This window comes from Rana temporaria, chromosome 8, assembly GCF_905171775.1.
Source record: "Rana temporaria chromosome 8, aRanTem1.1, whole genome shotgun sequence".
NCBI lineage: Eukaryota > Metazoa > Chordata > Amphibia > Anura > Ranidae > Rana > Rana temporaria.
The window spans coordinates 144,733,022-144,751,475 of NC_053496.1; positions in this window are offsets into that span (position 1 = coordinate 144,733,022).

Sequence of the window (18,454 nt, forward strand, 5' to 3'; positions counted from 1 at the left end):
TACCCAACATGTCACGCTTCAAAATTGCGCCCGCTCGTGGAATGGCGACAAACTTTTACCCTTAAAAATCTCTATAGGCGAAGTTTAAAAAATTCTACAGGTTGCATGTTTTAAATTACAGAGGAGGTCTAGGGCTAGAACTATTTCTCTCGCTCTACTGATCGTGGCGATACCTTACATGTGTAGTTTAAACACGTTTTTCATATGCGGGCGCTTTTCACATTTCCTTTCCTCGCAGAAGCATGCGAGCTCGGCGGAAGGGGGCGCGTCTAAAGTTTTTTTTTTTTACCTTTTATTTTTTATTTTTTCACTGTTCTTTAAAAAAAAAATGGTGTCACTATTATTCCTATTACAAGGAATGTAAATATCCCTTCTAATAGAAAAAAAGCATGACAGGTCCTCTTAAATGTGAGATCGGGGGTCAAAAAGACCCCCAATCTCATATTTACACTTAAATGCAATAAAAAAATAAAATTGTAATTTGAAAGAAAAATGTCCCTTTAAGGGCTGTGGGCGAAAGCGACATTTTGACAGTACTTTTGCCCTGCAATTAATTGGAGATGGGTGGGGGCCATCTTCCCCTCACTCATCTCTATGTCAGGCTAGGAAGAGGATCCGATCATCACCGGAGAGCGGCGAGGGGGGGGCCACCGATAAAAGTGATCTTGCGGAGAATCTGCCGCAGAGACCACTTTTATCTGAAAGAGGACCGCCCGCTCTTGAAGAGGATACCGGGGTTATGATAGCTAGCTGATACCATAACAACGGCATTCCTCTTCTGAGAGAGGACGTATATAGTCGTACGGCGGTAAGAAAGTGATTAAAGTATCACCTATGAACAAGTTTATGTACTGTAGTTTGTCACCATTTCACAGGTGTGTAATTTTTAATCTTAACATGTTGGGTATTCATTTACTCAACATCATCTTTTATATTTTAACACAAATTGGGTACTATGTATTATTGTGTTTGTGTTTACTAAAATGTATTGAAGTGTATTTTTTCTTGAAAATTTTGTGGCTGATATCATGCAGCGAAAAATTGCAACAGCCACTATTTTATTCTCAGGGCCTTTGCCTTCAGAAAATATCTCGTGTTTGTGGGTTCCAAGTAATGTAACCATGTATATGAAAAAATTCAGGCCCACAAAACTAAGATACGCCTAAAAACAGGCTTCATTCCACCAACGTAACTTGCCTACGCCGGCGTAGAGTGGGCGTATATTTACGCTGGACGCATGTGTCGCTCCCATTGATTTTCGATTCAAATATGCAAATGAGGGAGATACGCCGATTCACGATCGTACTTGCGCCTGACGACTGGTGCGCGTAAGTTGTACGTCCGGCGTAAAGTTAAGTCCCATAAAGGAGGTGTAACTCAGCAGCAGACATGCAAAGGTCTGCACCAGGGAACTCAAGCCGGCGTATTTTACGTAGTTTACGTTGGATGTGAATATGGCTGGGCGTAGGTTACGTTAACGCCGTAGGGAGTGATCTGGCGTATCTTAGGCAGTTGTTCCGACGTGGTTTTGAGCATGCGCACTGGGATGCGTCCACGGGATGGCGCATGCGCCGTTCGTTATACGTATCTGTCTGGCACGTGGCCCATCATTTGCATGGGGTCACGCCTCATTTGCATGGCTCACGCCCACTTACACTTATGCCGGCTTACGCCTAGGAAACCCAGCACAGTTTTGGGAGCAAGTGCTCTGTGAATTCCATGCTTGCCTCTCTGCGCTGCGTCAGCGTAGCGTACAGGAGATACGCTACGGCGGCATAAATGTGCGCCGCTGTCTGTGAATCTGGGCCATTCTGTTCTATTTTATTCTAAATGTTACAAATTTTGTGTAAATATTTCTTACTTTCATTTACGGTAGAAAACTCTTTATTAGGTTTATGAATGAATCTCACAGACATTTTATTGCCTGTAATGTGGGCCATATTGTGACACACTGACAAGATAAGCTCATTTTATTGGGCTGAACAATCTCGCTCCGCAGCAGATGCCACATAGCCTTTCTCTGAATAGTTATATTACCCAGACCTCTTTAATAACTTCCAAATAGCCGGCTCCAGGGAAACGCATTAGCCATCCGTGTTTTTAACAGCACATTCGTTAAGACAAGATTCAGTTAAGCATATAATTAGTGGCAGGCATCTCTGATGAAGATGAATAGTTGGCTTATCAACAGTAGAAGGATGATCAGACATATACAGGACATTCTGCTCTGAGGACACAGCAAGAACAAGTCACAAGATAACAGATAACCACATGTTCGTCTCTGAGGCCTGTACAGGTGCAGTTCAAACTCGGGTCATTCATTCCAGCAAGTATGGCTATTGCCTCGTCACTTCCAGGGACAATTTGGGGGTTTGTTGACTGGTTTTAAGAATTGGGGAATGCACCTGCTTTTTGGTTGATACCAGCTGTAGCTCAAGCTATCCTTTCTTTGTGTGAGTAAAGAACCCTCACACTAGGATGGGGAAGAATGAAGCACACAGGATGTTAAACATGTGGGCTGCCCTTTCGTCATTTTTCAATTGTTTCAAAGTAATAAGAACAGGTGGCTTGTAAGAAAGCTAACACAGAAAAGGAAGAACTACGTACAATTCTATTTGAACAATTTCAACTCTTGTTGACACTTGCAGTCTCTTAAAGGATTGCAAGTGTCAGCTTCCACTTACTTCCAGGTTTTGGAGGTTGCACGCTCAGCACAGACCATAGTTGCCAACATTTGAAAAAAATTTCCAGGGACACTTTGCAGCACAGCTAATTACCACACTCACTTCCCCGAAGCTCCACCCACTCCGCATAATCTTCGCCTACTTATCATTCTATTATCAGACACGATACATTGGACTAGAACCCCTACACACCACCTTGTTTACTAACACAATAATAAATCACAGAGGCTCACACATAATGCTGTGTAAGGTGCAGCACTCACCAAGTCTCCTAAGGCAGCAGAGTTGGCTTAGCCCCTCCTCTCTGTGGTGGAGAGGAGACGCTCCTCCCCGCTCTCGCTGGTTTCCGGTGCGTCCTTATTCCTCCCCCGGTCTTACGTTCCCTCTTGGAGTGGTCCTGGAGTACGCTGGGGTGACAGGGGAGGCTGACTACAACTCGGCCCCGCCTCTCCATGCTCTGAGCCGCCGCTCTAGCAGACGTTTCCCTCTCTCTTGTTCCGCAGCCCTCCCCCTCTAGTCACCAGTTGATCTCGCTTGTTCCGGTGATCTTATCTCTCTTGCGTCAGCTTGCCCTCTCGCTGGTTCCGGTGATCTGTCTCCAGTGTGTTGTGCCGTGTTGTCGTCGCTCCTAGTGCAGTCACCACGCCTGGCCCCCGGGTGTTCTGCTCAGTCATGGCTGCCGCCCGCAGGTCTCGCTCAGACTCCCGCTGCGTCCTGCGTTATTCCGACCGAGAACTGTGCTGAGCTCAGAGGACCCGACAAGCGCCCATCATGGTAATATTTGGAGGGGCCCTGAAGCCGCACCTGCCTTCCCCACTAGCAGGGGTCAAGTCCTGGGGAAAAAAGTGTGGGAACTCACCCAAGACCACCCCCACCTCAAAAATAAAAAGAATGTGTGTGTGCGCGCACATAATTTATATATATATATATATATATATATATATATATATATATATATATATATATATAACAAATAAAGTGCAACATTTATTGTAAAGTGCCAGTTCACGAGGACAGCTCCAAAATTGACATGCATTACACAAAAAAAAAAAAAAAAACACCACAATGTGTGATAATGGTTCCCTCGGGAATTTCTAAAACTAATAGTGTATATAAAAAAAGAGAGAGACTGTGCGACCAGGATACAGGAGATGGTCAGAGACTGTGTGTCCAGGATACAGGAGATGGTCAGAGACTGTGTGTCCAGGATACAGGAGATGGTCAGAGACCAGGCCATTTGATGTGGCCCTCGCACCTCTCCTGCATTTGCAGGAGAGCTCCAACCCTCCTCTGGTCCCCCTCTAGATCCCTACTTTCTGCTTTCAAGCAATGCATCCAGCTTCTTCCAGCAGCAGCATAAGGAAAGGGAGGTGCACTGTGATGTAAGGGAGAGTGGGGGACTCAACTTCTGATGGTGGGTTGGCTCTTGACATCTAATGTAAGGGGAGGGGATGCGCTGGACATCTAATCTTACAGATGCAATCGGCCCTTTTGAGGACAATCATAATGCTGATGGGGGCCACAATGAAATTGAGTTTGATACCCCTGCCCTAGGGCCTTAGAAGCAATGTATAATTCTATCTGCATGTAGTGATGACTGTGGAAGGAGCCACTGGAAATAATTAGGTCATCATACCTGTATCTGGACCAATCAGCTCACTGACAATTCCATTGGCAAAAATCAGGCTTCAATCTTTAGGACAGCCCTCTAAATTGTCCACTCACTTGGAAAATGATTACTGGCTTCCTGGGGGGTGGGCAATAACCGCCGACAGGCAGGGTTCAATGGGAACCATTCTCCTAGCCAAGGGTAGAGAGGGTAGAGCAAGAGGCGAGCTGACCGGATCATCAGAGAGTGGGGATTGCCCACTGTAACAGCTTTTTTTTTATTCCTGAGTGTTCCCGACACTCACCGTCACACAGTCCCGCCTCCTGGCCCTGTGCATTTCATAGACAGAACAGTAGTCCAATGCCGAGATGTGTGACGTCATCAAAAGAGAGTAACCCTCTTATTATACTTATTATTGCAGCATTTAAATACAAGAGAGAGTGTTTACGACTGCACGATACCCAAAAGCAGAAGGGAATTTATACTGAACAAGCAACAGGTCCTATGCAAGTGATCCATAAAAGGTAATCCTGATACACAGAGGACAATCAAATAGTTTAAATATTGGCCCTTTAAGGGCAGTACACAGTGTTTCCTTTTATAAGTCCTTCTATAAGCAGACAAAAATACTGGAGTCCGTAAGCAAAGATACCTCTTCCAAGGTCCATATGGCAGCGTGCCTCTCAACTTCTCTGCAAACCTATTTAGGCAAAAGTATCTCTATTCAGTCCAGCTCTTTTCAGACATTGGCCCCAGTTCTAACATGTACCCCCCTAAGCCATATCTTTGAATGTTGATACTCAGGGATTAGCTGGGTCAGATAAATATTCATGACCTATTGGTTAATTCTTCCCACATTATTGATTTCCCACATGATTATTGGATCCTCCTTCCAGCAACAGGCTGAAGCAATGAACCCATCAGGCTTGGGGAAAATCTACAAAACCCACAAAAGATAAACATTTGCTCAAGTCAACTGGACTTTTACCAACACGCATACGTTTTTTACAAGGTTTCAAAAACCCAGGATTCAGATACTGACTTGAGGCTAAGAAATCAGTATTTTTATTATGCTACTTTCTTCTTCAATCAGGCTGATCATTGGAGCAGTTATTTGTAAGGCATAGATAGCCGGAAGGAGCAGGCTAAAGTGGCCAACTAGCCATATCTTCTAGGAAGAAAGTTCTTGAACAATAGTTAACACCTTTCTTTTAGCATCTGGCACACTGGAAGATAACTAATCTTGTGTCCATGTAACACTCTGTATAGAAGAAATATCATCCCAGGCTAAGAATTTTACATGAAGGACCTATAACTGAACGAGTTTTTAAAATACAAAACAACCTTTAATAAATCCAAATATGTACACGTTTTCAGAACTTATGAATTAGGCTTCATTAGAAGAGTGTCTAAGCCAAGCAACAGAATTAGTGGTTAAGAGGGATGAATTGGGACTGCAGACAGGTTAGTGTATTTACATCAGAGGGCTCCAGTTGTTGGACTTCATACTCTACGAGCTTCACATTCAGTATAACACATGGTACATTACAGCTTTCATATGCAAAACAGAAGGGACTGCCTGTGGGAGTGGAGTGCAGCTTCAAATAGCGCTGTTTATTTTTTTTTTGTGATATAGATTATGTACAAAGGCTATGGACCCTGTGAAATGAAAAAAATAGCCTTTATTTATCATATATTGCCACACTATTAATGTGGATGTATCAACGTGTAAGGATGCTCTGCAAGAAGAGCCCATGATCCTGTTGTCTACATAATTTTGTCCTACCAATCCTGCAGACCAGCTAAATAGACCACATGGCCATTTTTCCAGCTCTTTGATATCCAATTTTTATTAATAGAAATAAGATGATGAAAAACAGCCTAGCACCTGATGAGGCGGTCCCTGTCATAAAAAGTACAGTGTTTGGAGCACATTAAGAAGAAACTACTTAATACACAGACAACTTTGGACACCCTTTGAAAACGCTAATTCTGTGTTTGTTATGTTGACTCTGACTTTCACCGACAAGTATATGTTGCATGTGAATAAAAATTAGATCAGAACTCCTGATCTATATATTTGTTTCTAGGTCTTCAGAGGATATTAAAAGGATTTGATAAGTAGTGATGAGCTGAACTGCCCTGGGTTTGGTTCGAGCAGGGTTCGGTGAAGTCAGAGAATTTCAGGTGTAAAACATGAACCACACTGAAGTCAACGGGAGACAAATCTGTCAAATAAAAAATGCCCATGTTCTGTTCTAATACGCAAGGGGAGTGTCAAAAATTTCATGGTGGTTGAGCACTGTCCCAGGGATGAGCCGAACACCCCCCGGTTCGGTTCACAGCAAAACATGCGAACAGGCAAAAAATTTGTTCGAACACGCGAACACCGATAAAGTCTATGGGACAAATGACAACTCAAAAGTGCTCATTTTAATATGTAAGTTATTGTCAGAAAAAGTGTTTGGGAACCCAGGTCCTGCTCCAGGGGACATGTGTCAATGCAAAAAAAAGTTTTAAAAACAGAGGGTCAGATTCACGTACAGCCGCGGAAAATTGTGCGGGCGTAACGTATCTGATTTACGTTACGCCTCCGAAACTTACACGGGCAAGTGCTGTATTCTCAAAGCACTTGCTCCGTAAGTTGCGGCGGCGTAGCGTAAATCGGCCGGCGTAAGCCCACTTAATTCAAATTTGGAACAGGGGGGCGTGTTTTATGTAAAACTACTGTGACCCGACGTGATTGACGTTTTTGCGGAACGGCGCATGTGCCGTCTGTGGAATTTCCCAGTGTGCATTGCTCCAAAGTACGCCGCAAGGACGTCATTGGTTTCGACGTGAACGGAAATGACGTCCAGCCCCATTCACGGACGACTTATGCAAACAACGTAACTTTTTCAAATTTCGACGTGGGAACGACGGCCATACTTAACATTGGCTGCGCCTCATATAGCAGGGGCAACTTTACGCCGGGAAAAGCCTAACGTAAACGTCGTATCTGTACTGCGTCGGCCGCGCGTACGTTCGGGAATTCGCGTATCTAGCTAATTTGCATACTCAACGCGGAATTCGACGGAAGCGCCATCTAGCGGTCCAAAAAAAAATGCAGTTTAGATCTGACGGCGTAAGAGACTTACGCCTGTCGGATCTAATGGATATCTATGCGTAACTGATTCTAAGGCCCCGTACTCACGACCAAACATGTCTGCTGAAACTGGTCCGCAGACCAGTTTCAGCAGACATGTTTGGCCGTGTGTAGGCCCGAGCGGACCATTTCCGGGCGGATCGGACAGGTTTCCAGCGGACAACTGTTTCCTGGACTTGCTTTAAAACAGTCCGCTGGAAACCTGTCCCCCCGACATGTACGGTCGTCTGTACAGACCTACCGTACATGTCCGGCCGCCCGCCATCCCTCGCATGCGTCGAATGACTTCGACGCATGCGTGGAAGCATTTTAAAGGCAGGCCGCCCACGTCGCCGCGTCATTGTCGCGGCGACACCGCGTCATCGACGCGGCGACACCGCGGACACGCCCCGCGTATTGTAGCAGGGGTAACTTTCCGCCGGACGTAAGCCTTACGTAAACGGCGTAGCTAAATCCGACGGGCGCAAGTACGTTCGTGAATCGGCGTATCTAGGTCATTTGCATATTCGACGCGTAAATCTACGGAAGCGCCCCTTGCGGCCAGCGTAAATATGCACCCAAGATACAACGGCGTAGGAGACTTACGTCGGTCGTATCTTGGCAAAATTCAGGCGTATCTTGTTCCCTGAATAGGGTGCATAGATACGACGGCGCATCACAGAACTTACGCCGCATATCAATAGATATGTCGGCGTAAGTCATCTGTGAATCTGGCCCATTGTTTCCAGAGTTGTCATCACGGCTAGGGATGAGCTTCGTGTTCGAGTCGAACTCATGTTCGACTTGAACATCGTATATTCGACAGTTCTTTGAATTACATACGTTTTGGGTCGCGCCAAATTTGAGTGGCGCGCCACGGCCCATAATTCACTGTGGCATTGCAGTGCATTGCTGGCTGATTATTGGCCAAGCATGCACTATAAAACGCATGCTTTGGCCAATTACAGCACGCAAAAAACGGAGAGCCATAATTGGCCAAAGCCAGGGGGGCTTTGGCCAATTATTAGCCGGATTCACAAAGACTTACGCCGACGTATCTACTGATGCCCCGCGTAAGTCCATGGATGCGCCGTCATATCTATGCGCCGTATTCTTGAAACCAGATACACCTAAATTCTGGCTCCGTCCGACCGACGTAAGTCTCCTACGCCGTCGTATCTTGGGCGCATATTTACGCTGGCCGCAAGGGGCGCTTCCATTGATTTACGCGTCGAATATGCAAATGATCAAGATACGCCGATTCACGAACGTACTTCCATCCGTCGCATGAGTATACGCCGTTTACGTAAGGCGTACGTCCGGCGTAAAGTTAAACCACCAAATAGATGGTCTAAGTCATGTTAGGGTATGGACGTCGGAACTGCCGTCGGATTTTACGTTGTTTACGTAAGTCGTACGTGAATGGGGCTGGGCGTAGGTTATGTTCATGTTGTTGCCATTGAGCCGTCGTATCTTAGGGCGTAAATTCGATGTGATTCTGAGCATGCATGCGTTGTTCGTTCGGCGCTTCAATTACATGGGGTCACGATTTATTTTAATACAACACGCCCACTACCTGCCTACTTTGAATTAGGCGGGCTTACGCCGGCCCATTTACGCTATGCCGCAGTAACTTACGGAGCAAGTGCTTTGTGAATACTGGCCTTGCCTCTCTATGTTACGTCGGCGTAGCGCAAATGAGATGCACTACGCCGGCCAAAAGATTCGCCCTCTACGTGAATCTGGGCCTATGTCTCAAGAGGTTTAGTACACGCCCCACACTATATAAGGCCACCTCCGTAGCGGCCTTGTGTAGTGTGTTGCGGCGGTTAAAGACAGAGAGAGAGAGAGTCATTTATTTTGTGTTAGATGGAGCAGGCAGGCGAGTCAGTTAGGGTCCTTTCACACGGAGCGGACCGTTTCTGTGTCCGCTCCGTGTGTCCGCCAAAGCTCAGCGGGGATCATCCGTCATCCCCGCTGAGCTGTCGGCGGATAGGGCGGTCCCCGCACACTGTGCAGAGACCGCCCTGTCTCTGCTCCGCTCTCCCCTATGGGGGATCGGATGCAGACGGACCGTTTGTCCGTCTGCATCCGATCCGTTCCGCCGGACGGAAGAAAAATAGGGTTTCTTCCGTTCGCAAAAGCGGATCCCGACGGGCGCGGATGGTCGCGGACGCTAGCGGATGCTCCATCCGCTAACAGACGCGATCCCATAGGGATTCATTACAAGTCCGTAAACGGACTTGTAATGAACGGACGAACGGTTCGCTAGTGTGAAAGGACCTTTATGCCACGTACACACCATCACTTTATGAGATGAAAAAAAACGACGTTTTGAAAAACGTCAATTAAAATGACCGTGTGTGGGGGGAAACGTCGTTTTATGTCTTGTGAAAAACGACAAAAAAAAATTGAAGCATGCTTAAATTTTTTGTGTCGTTTTTCAAAACGTTGTTTTTTGTGTCAATTAAAATGATAGTGTGTGGGCAAAACGACGTTTAAAACGTTTTTAAACCCGTCATGGACCTTGCAGTGCTGGAATGTTTCTACTTGAAATCCTAATTCATGTATTTCAGAAGATGGGACATTACTGACAGTTCATTGCAGGAGATACTGGACACATTACAAGTGGTTTAGTTGTCCTGACTAGGTCAATAGACAATGACCCTTCAATGCTTAGCTCAGACTATTGAAATGCTAAGTGGAACCGGCTTGTGAAATACCTTTTATTGTGTTCTGCAGGTTACAAGCGGTTGTCAGAGACGGGACGTCTCTAGGAGATAATTACCTCCACTAAATGACTTTTAGAATGTGTGTTTGAAGAGGTATGTGTTTATGCTAAAAGACTTTGTATTGTTCTAAAGGTCAGAAGTCTCCTGTCAGGAGAATTGAATTAGCATGTTATTATCTAAAGAAATGTAACCTCTCAGAGGTAGTAATTAAGTTCTGCTAAATAGACCGGGCTATTGTGTACATTGATTACCCCCTGGGGGCTTCTGTCTCAATACACATAATAGTCTTTCTATCCAAGCTATTGGACCAATCCCTGTTGACTATTTCAAGTCCTCATTTGCATGATTAAGGAGGACCTGAGTGAGAACTGCATATACTTTACTATTGACCAATAGGAAAGTGGTTGTTGGGAGTGGGATGTTCCAAATTCTATATAAAAATGTGCTGTGTACTTGAAAATAAAGAGTCCTGCTTGAACATACATACAGCCTGCCTGGTGTGTGTTCTTAATGGGTCTGAACGGCACATAGCTGTAGTTTGGAACCCGGAACCTTGGACCATCAGACGTTGCAATCTGCAAGCTGACTCACTGGTAGCAGAGGAGTGTCGGGAGAGCAGAATCGAGCGAGCATGGGTCTCGTCACACCGCTCATGCTCAGAAGCAAGTAATGAAGCTAGTTTCAATGGAAAAGAGTGCTGAACGTAACCACGCTTTGCTAGAGCATTTTTGAAAAAATTGATGGTGTGTAGGCAATGTCATTTTTGAAAAGTTTCAAAAACGTAGTTTTATTTCATGATTTAAAATGGTTTTTTTTCCATCACATAAAGTGATGGTGTGTACGCAGCATTACAGTTACAGCGTGTAGAGGATATATATGCATCCCAGGTGTTGTGTATATATATTTATACACTGTATTGAGTTTAGTTAGATCCGTTCCTGTATGCTCTTCCTAATACACTGACAGGAGGGCAGGTGATTGTGCTAGCTGTAGTATTTTCACTTGGTGTACTGTGTCCTCGGCACAGTGTGCACCTAAAGCTACGTGAATACAATTGTTGGTGTTCTCATATTAATACCACAGGCAGTGATCAGCAAGTATTCTCACTTGGTGTACTGTGTCCTCGGCACAGTGTGCACCTAAAGCTATGTGAATACAATTGCTGGTGTTCTCATATTAATACCACAGGCAGGGATCTGCAAGTATTTTCACTTGGAGTAGTGTCTCATCTGCAGTGTGCACCTAAAGCTACGTGAATACAATTGCTGGTGTTCTCATATTAATACCACAGACAGTGATCAGCAAGTATTTTCACTTGGTGTACTGTGTCCTCTGCACAGTGTGCACCTAAAGCTACGTGAATACAATTGCTGGTGTTCTCATATTAATACCACAGGCAGTGATCAGCAAGTATTTTCACTTTGTGTAGTGTGTCCTCTGCACAGTGTGCACCTAAAGCTACGTTAATACAATTGCTGGTGTTCTCATATTAATACCATAGGCCAGGGCTCGACAAATCCCGGGCGCCAGGTCGCCATGGCGACTAGAAATAGGGTCCTGGCGACTTGGCTTGGAAGGTGGGGCAAAAAAAAAAAAATTTTTTTTTTTTTTTGTGAGCTGGCACCATCTGGTGGTGAGCCGTTGGTATTACAAGTTATTACCACCAGATGTGTAAGCTGGCGCCATCTGGTGGTGGCCGTTGGTATTACAAGTTAAGCATTACAAGTTAAACAGCAATTCTAATGTAATTTTTCACTATTTTCACTGCCATCTTCTTCCCTCTAATTAGAACCCCCAAACATTATATATATTTTTTATCCTAACACCCTAGAGAATAAAATGGTGATCGTTGCAATACTTTCTGTCATGCCGTATTTGCGCAGCGGTCTTGCAAGCGCACTTTTTTGGGGAAAAAATTACACTTTTTTTAATTAAAAAAATAAGACAACAGTAAAGTTATCCCCATTTTTTTTAATATTATGAAAGATAATGCTACGCCGAGTAAATTCATACCCAACATGTTACGCTTCAAAATTACTTCCGCTCGTGGAATGGTGTCAAACTTTTACCCTTTAAAATCTCCATAGGCGACGTTTAAAAAAACTCTACAGGTTGCATGTTTTGAGTTACAGAGGAGGTCTAGGGCTAGAATTATTGCTCTCGCTCTACCAATTGCGGCGATACCTTACATGTGTGGTTTGAACACCGTTTACATATGCGGGAGCTGCTCACGTATGTGTTCGCTTCTGCGCGCAAGCTCGTCGGGACGGGGCGCGTTTTCTGGCTCCTAACTTTTTTAGCTGGCTCCTAGATTCCAAGCAAATTTGTCAACCCCTGCCATAGGCAGTGATCAGCAAGTATTTTCACTTGGTGTAGTGTCTCATTTGCACAGTGTGCACCTAAAGCTATGTGAATACAATTGCTGGTGTTCTCATATTAATACCACAGGCAGTGATCAGCAAGTATTGTCGGTATTTGTGCAGCTACATCTCCTTGCAGGCCATTAGTATGTCTGGAAGGACAACAAGCAGAGACAGAGAGTCATGAGCCGATAAAAGAGGGCAAGCAGGCAACAGTGCTGGTCATGGACACGGTGCATCCTCATCAGCACATGGCCTTGGGACAGGCTCGTGCTTTATTTTCGGCAGCTGGCCGTGTTGAGCCGCAACATGCCGAAGACATGGTAGAGTGGATGACCAAGCTGTTCTCATCCTCCTCATCCTCTCTTACACAGGCTCAGCGTACTTTGTCTGGCAAAGCAGCTGCCAACGCAGCCTCTTCCCTCTGCTCAATGGCATCAATCAATCCTTCCCTAGCCCCACCATGTCCTCCTGAGGAGTCCCCCGAACTGTTTGACCACAATGTTGGGTACATGCTGCAGGAGGATGCACAGCGTTTTGAAGGCTCCGATGATGGTACCCAGCTAGAGGAAGGCAGTAATGTGGGCCCAGAGAGAGGGGGTGCCGAAGAAGGACAGCAATCTGGCAGTCATGTTCCCCCAGCTGCAGCATACTGCCAGGTTTTCTACAGTGATGATGAGGTCACTGACTCCACGTGGGTGCCTGATAGGAGAGAGGAGGCACATCTCCAATGAGGCAGGATGTCCTCCAGGGGCCAGCTTAAGGGCAGCACACCGACTGCATCACACCGCAGAGCTCCGCGTGTGCAAGGCGCTGCTGTCTCTCCGCGTTATTCTAAAAGTTCTTTGGTGTGGGCCTTTTTTGAGTGGAGTGCTATTTGCAACATATGTCGCAAGCGTATCTCGCGTGGTCAAAACATCACCCGCTTGGGCACCACAAGCTTGACCAGACATATATCGACCTACCATGCAGTTCGTTGGCAAGCGTACCTCAAAGATCCACACCAAAGAACAAAGCGGACCTCTCCTTGAAATCACTGCTCCCGAATAAACAGCCGTTTTTAAAACTTTTTTTTGCATTGATACATGTCTCCTGGGGCAAGAGCCGGGTCCCCAAACCCGTTTTAGAACAATAACTTGCATATTAGCCTTTAAAATGAGCACTTTTGATTTCGAACGTTCGATTCCCATAGACTTCAAAGGGGTTCTAAAGTTTGCGCGAACGTTCAGCCCGTTCAAAGTTTCTGATGCGAACCGGGGGGTGTTCGGTTGCGGTCACGGCTGAATTTAGCCAGGTTAACACATAGTTACATAGTTACATAGTTAGTCAGGTTGAAAAAAGACACAAGTCCTTCCAGTTCAAACAAAAAAAAATAAACAAACAAAATAAAAAACATAGTACAATCCCATACACCCAACTTAATACCCACAGTTGATCCAGAGGAAGGCAAAAAAAAACAGCAGAGCATGATCCAATTTGCTACAGCAGGGGAAAAAATTCCTTTTTGATCCCCCGAGAGGCAATCGGATTTACCCTGGATCAACTTTAACTAAAAATATTAGTACTCAGTTATATTATGTACATTTAGGAAAGTATCCAGGCCTTTCTTAAAGCAATCTACTGAGCTGGCCAGAACCACCTCTGGAGGGAGTCTGTTCCACATTTTCACAGCTCTTACTGTGAAGAAACCTTTCTGTATATAGAGATGAATAGCCAGATTCAGGTAGATGGGCGCATCTTTGTGCCGGCGTATCGCAACGTATATGCGCTACGCCGGCATAAGTCAGAGAGGTAACTACACGATTCACAAAGCACTTGCTCTCAATGTTGCGCCGGCGTAACGTAAATTTGAAGACGTAAGCTGGCGTAAGTGTAAGTGGGTGTGACCTTATGCAAATGATGGCCTGAGCGTGGAGCAGTGGCTTATGCCCGGCGTATCATCAACGGAGCATGCGCAGTGATGTCGACGTATGATCGCTTCCTTGTGCGCATGCTCACAACTACGCCGGCCCAACTTCCTGGTAAATGCCGGCCTACCAGCTTACGCCAAACGCATAAATACCCCCAGACATGTGCCCGACCGACGTAAAAGTACATCCTGCTTATTTCCCCCCCTGAGCAAGGTACTTTTGTTCTGATATGGCTGCTACAGTAGAGAAGAACAAGAGGAATTTTTCACCCCAGGAGAAGGCAGTCCTCATCGCTGTCATGGAGAGATATGACACCTTCCTCCATGGTGCCCAGAGTCGGGATACTACCCGCGCCAGAAACAGGTCATCCTGGAGACAATTGCGACAGAGGTTAGTGCCCTTGGCAATGCGACCCGGAGCGCCAAGGACATAAATAAAAAGATCAATGATCTGAGGCTCCGTGTGCGGGAGAAGCTGGCCGCCATTAGGAAGCACCAGAGGGGCACAGGTGGCAGACCACCATGCAATGTGAGTTTGACCCCGGAGGAGGAGGTGGTCGTCCGGTGTCTGTAGAGGGAGCAGTTGGAGGGCGTTGAGGGCTATGATTCCTGTGATGATGCCTCGAGGACAGGTAAGTGTTTTATATCCCCTATCCGGTGTGTAGCATGTGATGGGGTGGAAGGGAACATTAGACAAGTGTGTGGGTCCCCCAACATGTGACTGCTTTGTGTCATCCACAGATGTGCAGGTGGGAGCGGGCCCATCTGCTGCCGGTGGCCGTCCCACGACATCTTCCTCAGAACAGCCTCAGCCAGACCCCCTAGATCCAGCGGTGGAGAGGAGGTGGTGGAGGAGATGGTGGACCTTGGCCAGCTTTGCCCCATTATAGAGGAGTCCACTGTTGTGCCTGGGCCCTCTCACACCTCCCCCCCATCAGGGGAAGCCCCTCTGTCTCAGCCACCAGCAGGGGAACCCCCTTAAGGGGCTCACCCTACAGCCGCTCCCAAGCGTCTTCTGCCCCAAGGAAGGCGACACGGAAGACTAGGGGTGTTCCTCAAAGTGTGCAGGAACAAATTGCCATGGACCAGGGCCGGCAGACCCGGCATATGGGGGAGATAGCTGGGCACCTGCACCGGGTGGCTGAAAACACAGCCCAGATTTTGGACGCAGTGCAGGATGGCAATGCTAATAGCGCAGCAGTGGTCACCTGCATTGGGGAGCTGCAGGCCACCACAGCGAACCTAGTGGCAGAGGTTCAGACCCTTACTGGGGCCGTCCAGGCCAATATGGCTGCCATCCAGGAGGAGGGGAGGCAGAGGCAGCGCAACAAGCGGCATGACCTCACCCGCCAGCTGAGGATGCAGGCCCAGACCAACCATTTTCTGAGCCGCATTGCCGTGGCCTTGGAGGGCAGGCAGCCATCACCTGCCAGGAGTGGCACACCCGGGGATGAGCCACCTCCAGATGTCCCACCCCCCCACCCCAGGCTCCCCCCAGACAGCTGAGGAGCCAGAGAGGTGCCACCAGGCGCAGCCCCCGTCAGGCCAAATGAGCAAATGAGTGCCTTTTTTTTTTTTGGTTTAGGAGTTGAGTTTTTTTTAGTTATGCTCAGGATTTGAGTTATTTTTTTTTTATGCTCAGGTCATGAGCCTTTTTTTTTTAATTTATGTAGGCAAACGGTGAGGAGTGCTGGCTACAGTGTGACTGGTGTGTGAATGTGGGGGTGACACTCCTGCCAGTAAGGGGTGTCACCCTCGGTCGTCGGGGGGGGGAAATTATCCCCACGACCGTGTGAATGTGGTATGAATGGACAGCGACATAATTGGGGCCTTGGCGTGGCGTTGCTGCTCCCAAGTCCTGCATGGTGGACTTGGGCTAATCCAATGTGATGTGGATGTGGTGTGTGTGAACTAGGGACCACAGTGGTGTGCATGCATGCATTCTCCTTGTGCCATGATGAATGTGTGTGTTTAACGTGCAAAGATGTCTTCTGTGAGGCATCTCCTGACTGCTGTTCCCTCAGCAGACGGGGTAGCCTCATTTAGGGGGGGATTGTGTGGTTCGGTGGTCAGGTCATCACGTAGGTCAATCTCCAGGCCTTTTCTCATGGCGTAGTTGTGCAGCATGCAACATGCACCGATGATCTGGCACACAAAGTTTGGGGAATACAACAGGGTCCCCCCCGACTTGGAAACGGGACTTCAGGAGGCCAAATGTGCATTCCACCACTGCACGGGTACGTATGTGTGCAGCATTGTAGTTTATCTCTCCTCTGGGTTGGGGATTCCGGTATGGAGTCAGGAGATGGGGCCCAAGTGCATATGCAGAGTCACCTGGAAGGGAAAAGACTGGAGGATGTTAGCCATGCATGTGCCCCTCGTGATGTCTGCATCATGGGGTCGGACAGTCATGCCTGACACCCATGTCACTCACCAACCAGCCAGCTGTCCCCATACACGTTCTGTTCAAAATCTGTTGGGATGTTGCTTTGACGGTATATGTAGCTGTCGTGGCTGGACCCGTGGTGTTTGGCACGGATGTGCCATATGAGGCATTGGGCATCGGCTATCACCTGTACATTGATGGAATTCCAGTGCTTCCAATTGCGGTATATGTGCTCTGTGGCACGGGGAGGGCCATAGTGCCACATGTGTGCAATCAATGGCCCCCACGGTGCGTGGGAATCCTGCAATGATGTAGAAATCCTGCATTGCCTTCTGCCGCAGATGCTCATGGGTGGGTCTGATGAAGTGGTGGGACATGCGTCTGAGGATTGCGGGGACAACCTGAGGCACGCATCGGCTCATGGTGGATTGTGACATCCCAGACACGACTCCACTTGTTCTTTGAAAAGATCCACTGGTGAGGAAATGCAGTGTTGCCAGTACCTTGACCAGTGGCTGCACTGCATGTGCACGATGTGTCTTTCTGGTGATGTCATCATGCAGGGTTGTGGCTAATTCTAGGATGGCATCAGGGCTGAATCTGAAGATATGATACACCTCTGAATCACCCATGCCAAAGACATCCATGCGCATTCGGTATATCCTCTCCCGTGCCCTCCTACGACTCGGTGGACCCATTAGTAGTGCTAGGACCACGGCTGCCCCTGGCACAGATGTGTTTTCCTGCAAGTGGGGTTGCTCAGCTTGCTTAGCTCGTCTGTATCGGTGCTGCTGTAGCTGCTCTCCAGCTGACCTGTGTACGTCTGGTGCAAAGATAATCCAGCTTTTTGATGGAATAACTTTAGGCCGGACGTACGACTTATGCGCACCGCGTGTAGCCTGCGTCGGCGCACGTACATGCGTGATTCGGCGTATCTCCCTCATTTGCATATTTGAATAGGAAATCAATGTGAGCACAAGATGCGTCGAGCGTAAATATGCGCCCACGACACTCCGGCGTAGGAAAGTGTAGTCGGTCGGAGGAAGCCTATTTTCAGGCGTATTTCATCCTGTGAGTACGACGCATAAATACGCCGGCGCATATTTACACTTACGCAGCGTATCTGTAGATACGCCGGCGTAAGTCTTTCTGAATCTGGCTAGAAATCTCTTTTCCTCTAGACGTAAAGAGTGCCCACTTGTCCTCAGTTTTGACCGTAAAGTAGCTTAGAGCCTCCCCTGTTGGCTAGAAATCCTAATATATATTTTTCATATGAACTATTTTATATTTACCTAATTATTTATAACATATGCATTTTTTATATTTATAATATAACTTATTTTATTCAAATATATTTTTACTGCTAAACATAATAAAGAAAATAGTTGCAAAATATAATACATTCCCTTAAGCATAAAGATCTCAGTATCAAAAGTTAAATATTTACTGTATTCTGTACATTCCCATGAAAGTGCACAGTCTGTGTGGGTGACCAGTCTGTGTACTTTTGGATTTATTTCTTTACATTTTATGGGCATTGTATATTGACTGTATACTTTTCCTAGACCATCCCAATCTGAACAAAGCCTTGTCAACACAATAAACCATTGGCTATATATTATATAGCAGAACACAGTGACCTTTGTTAAA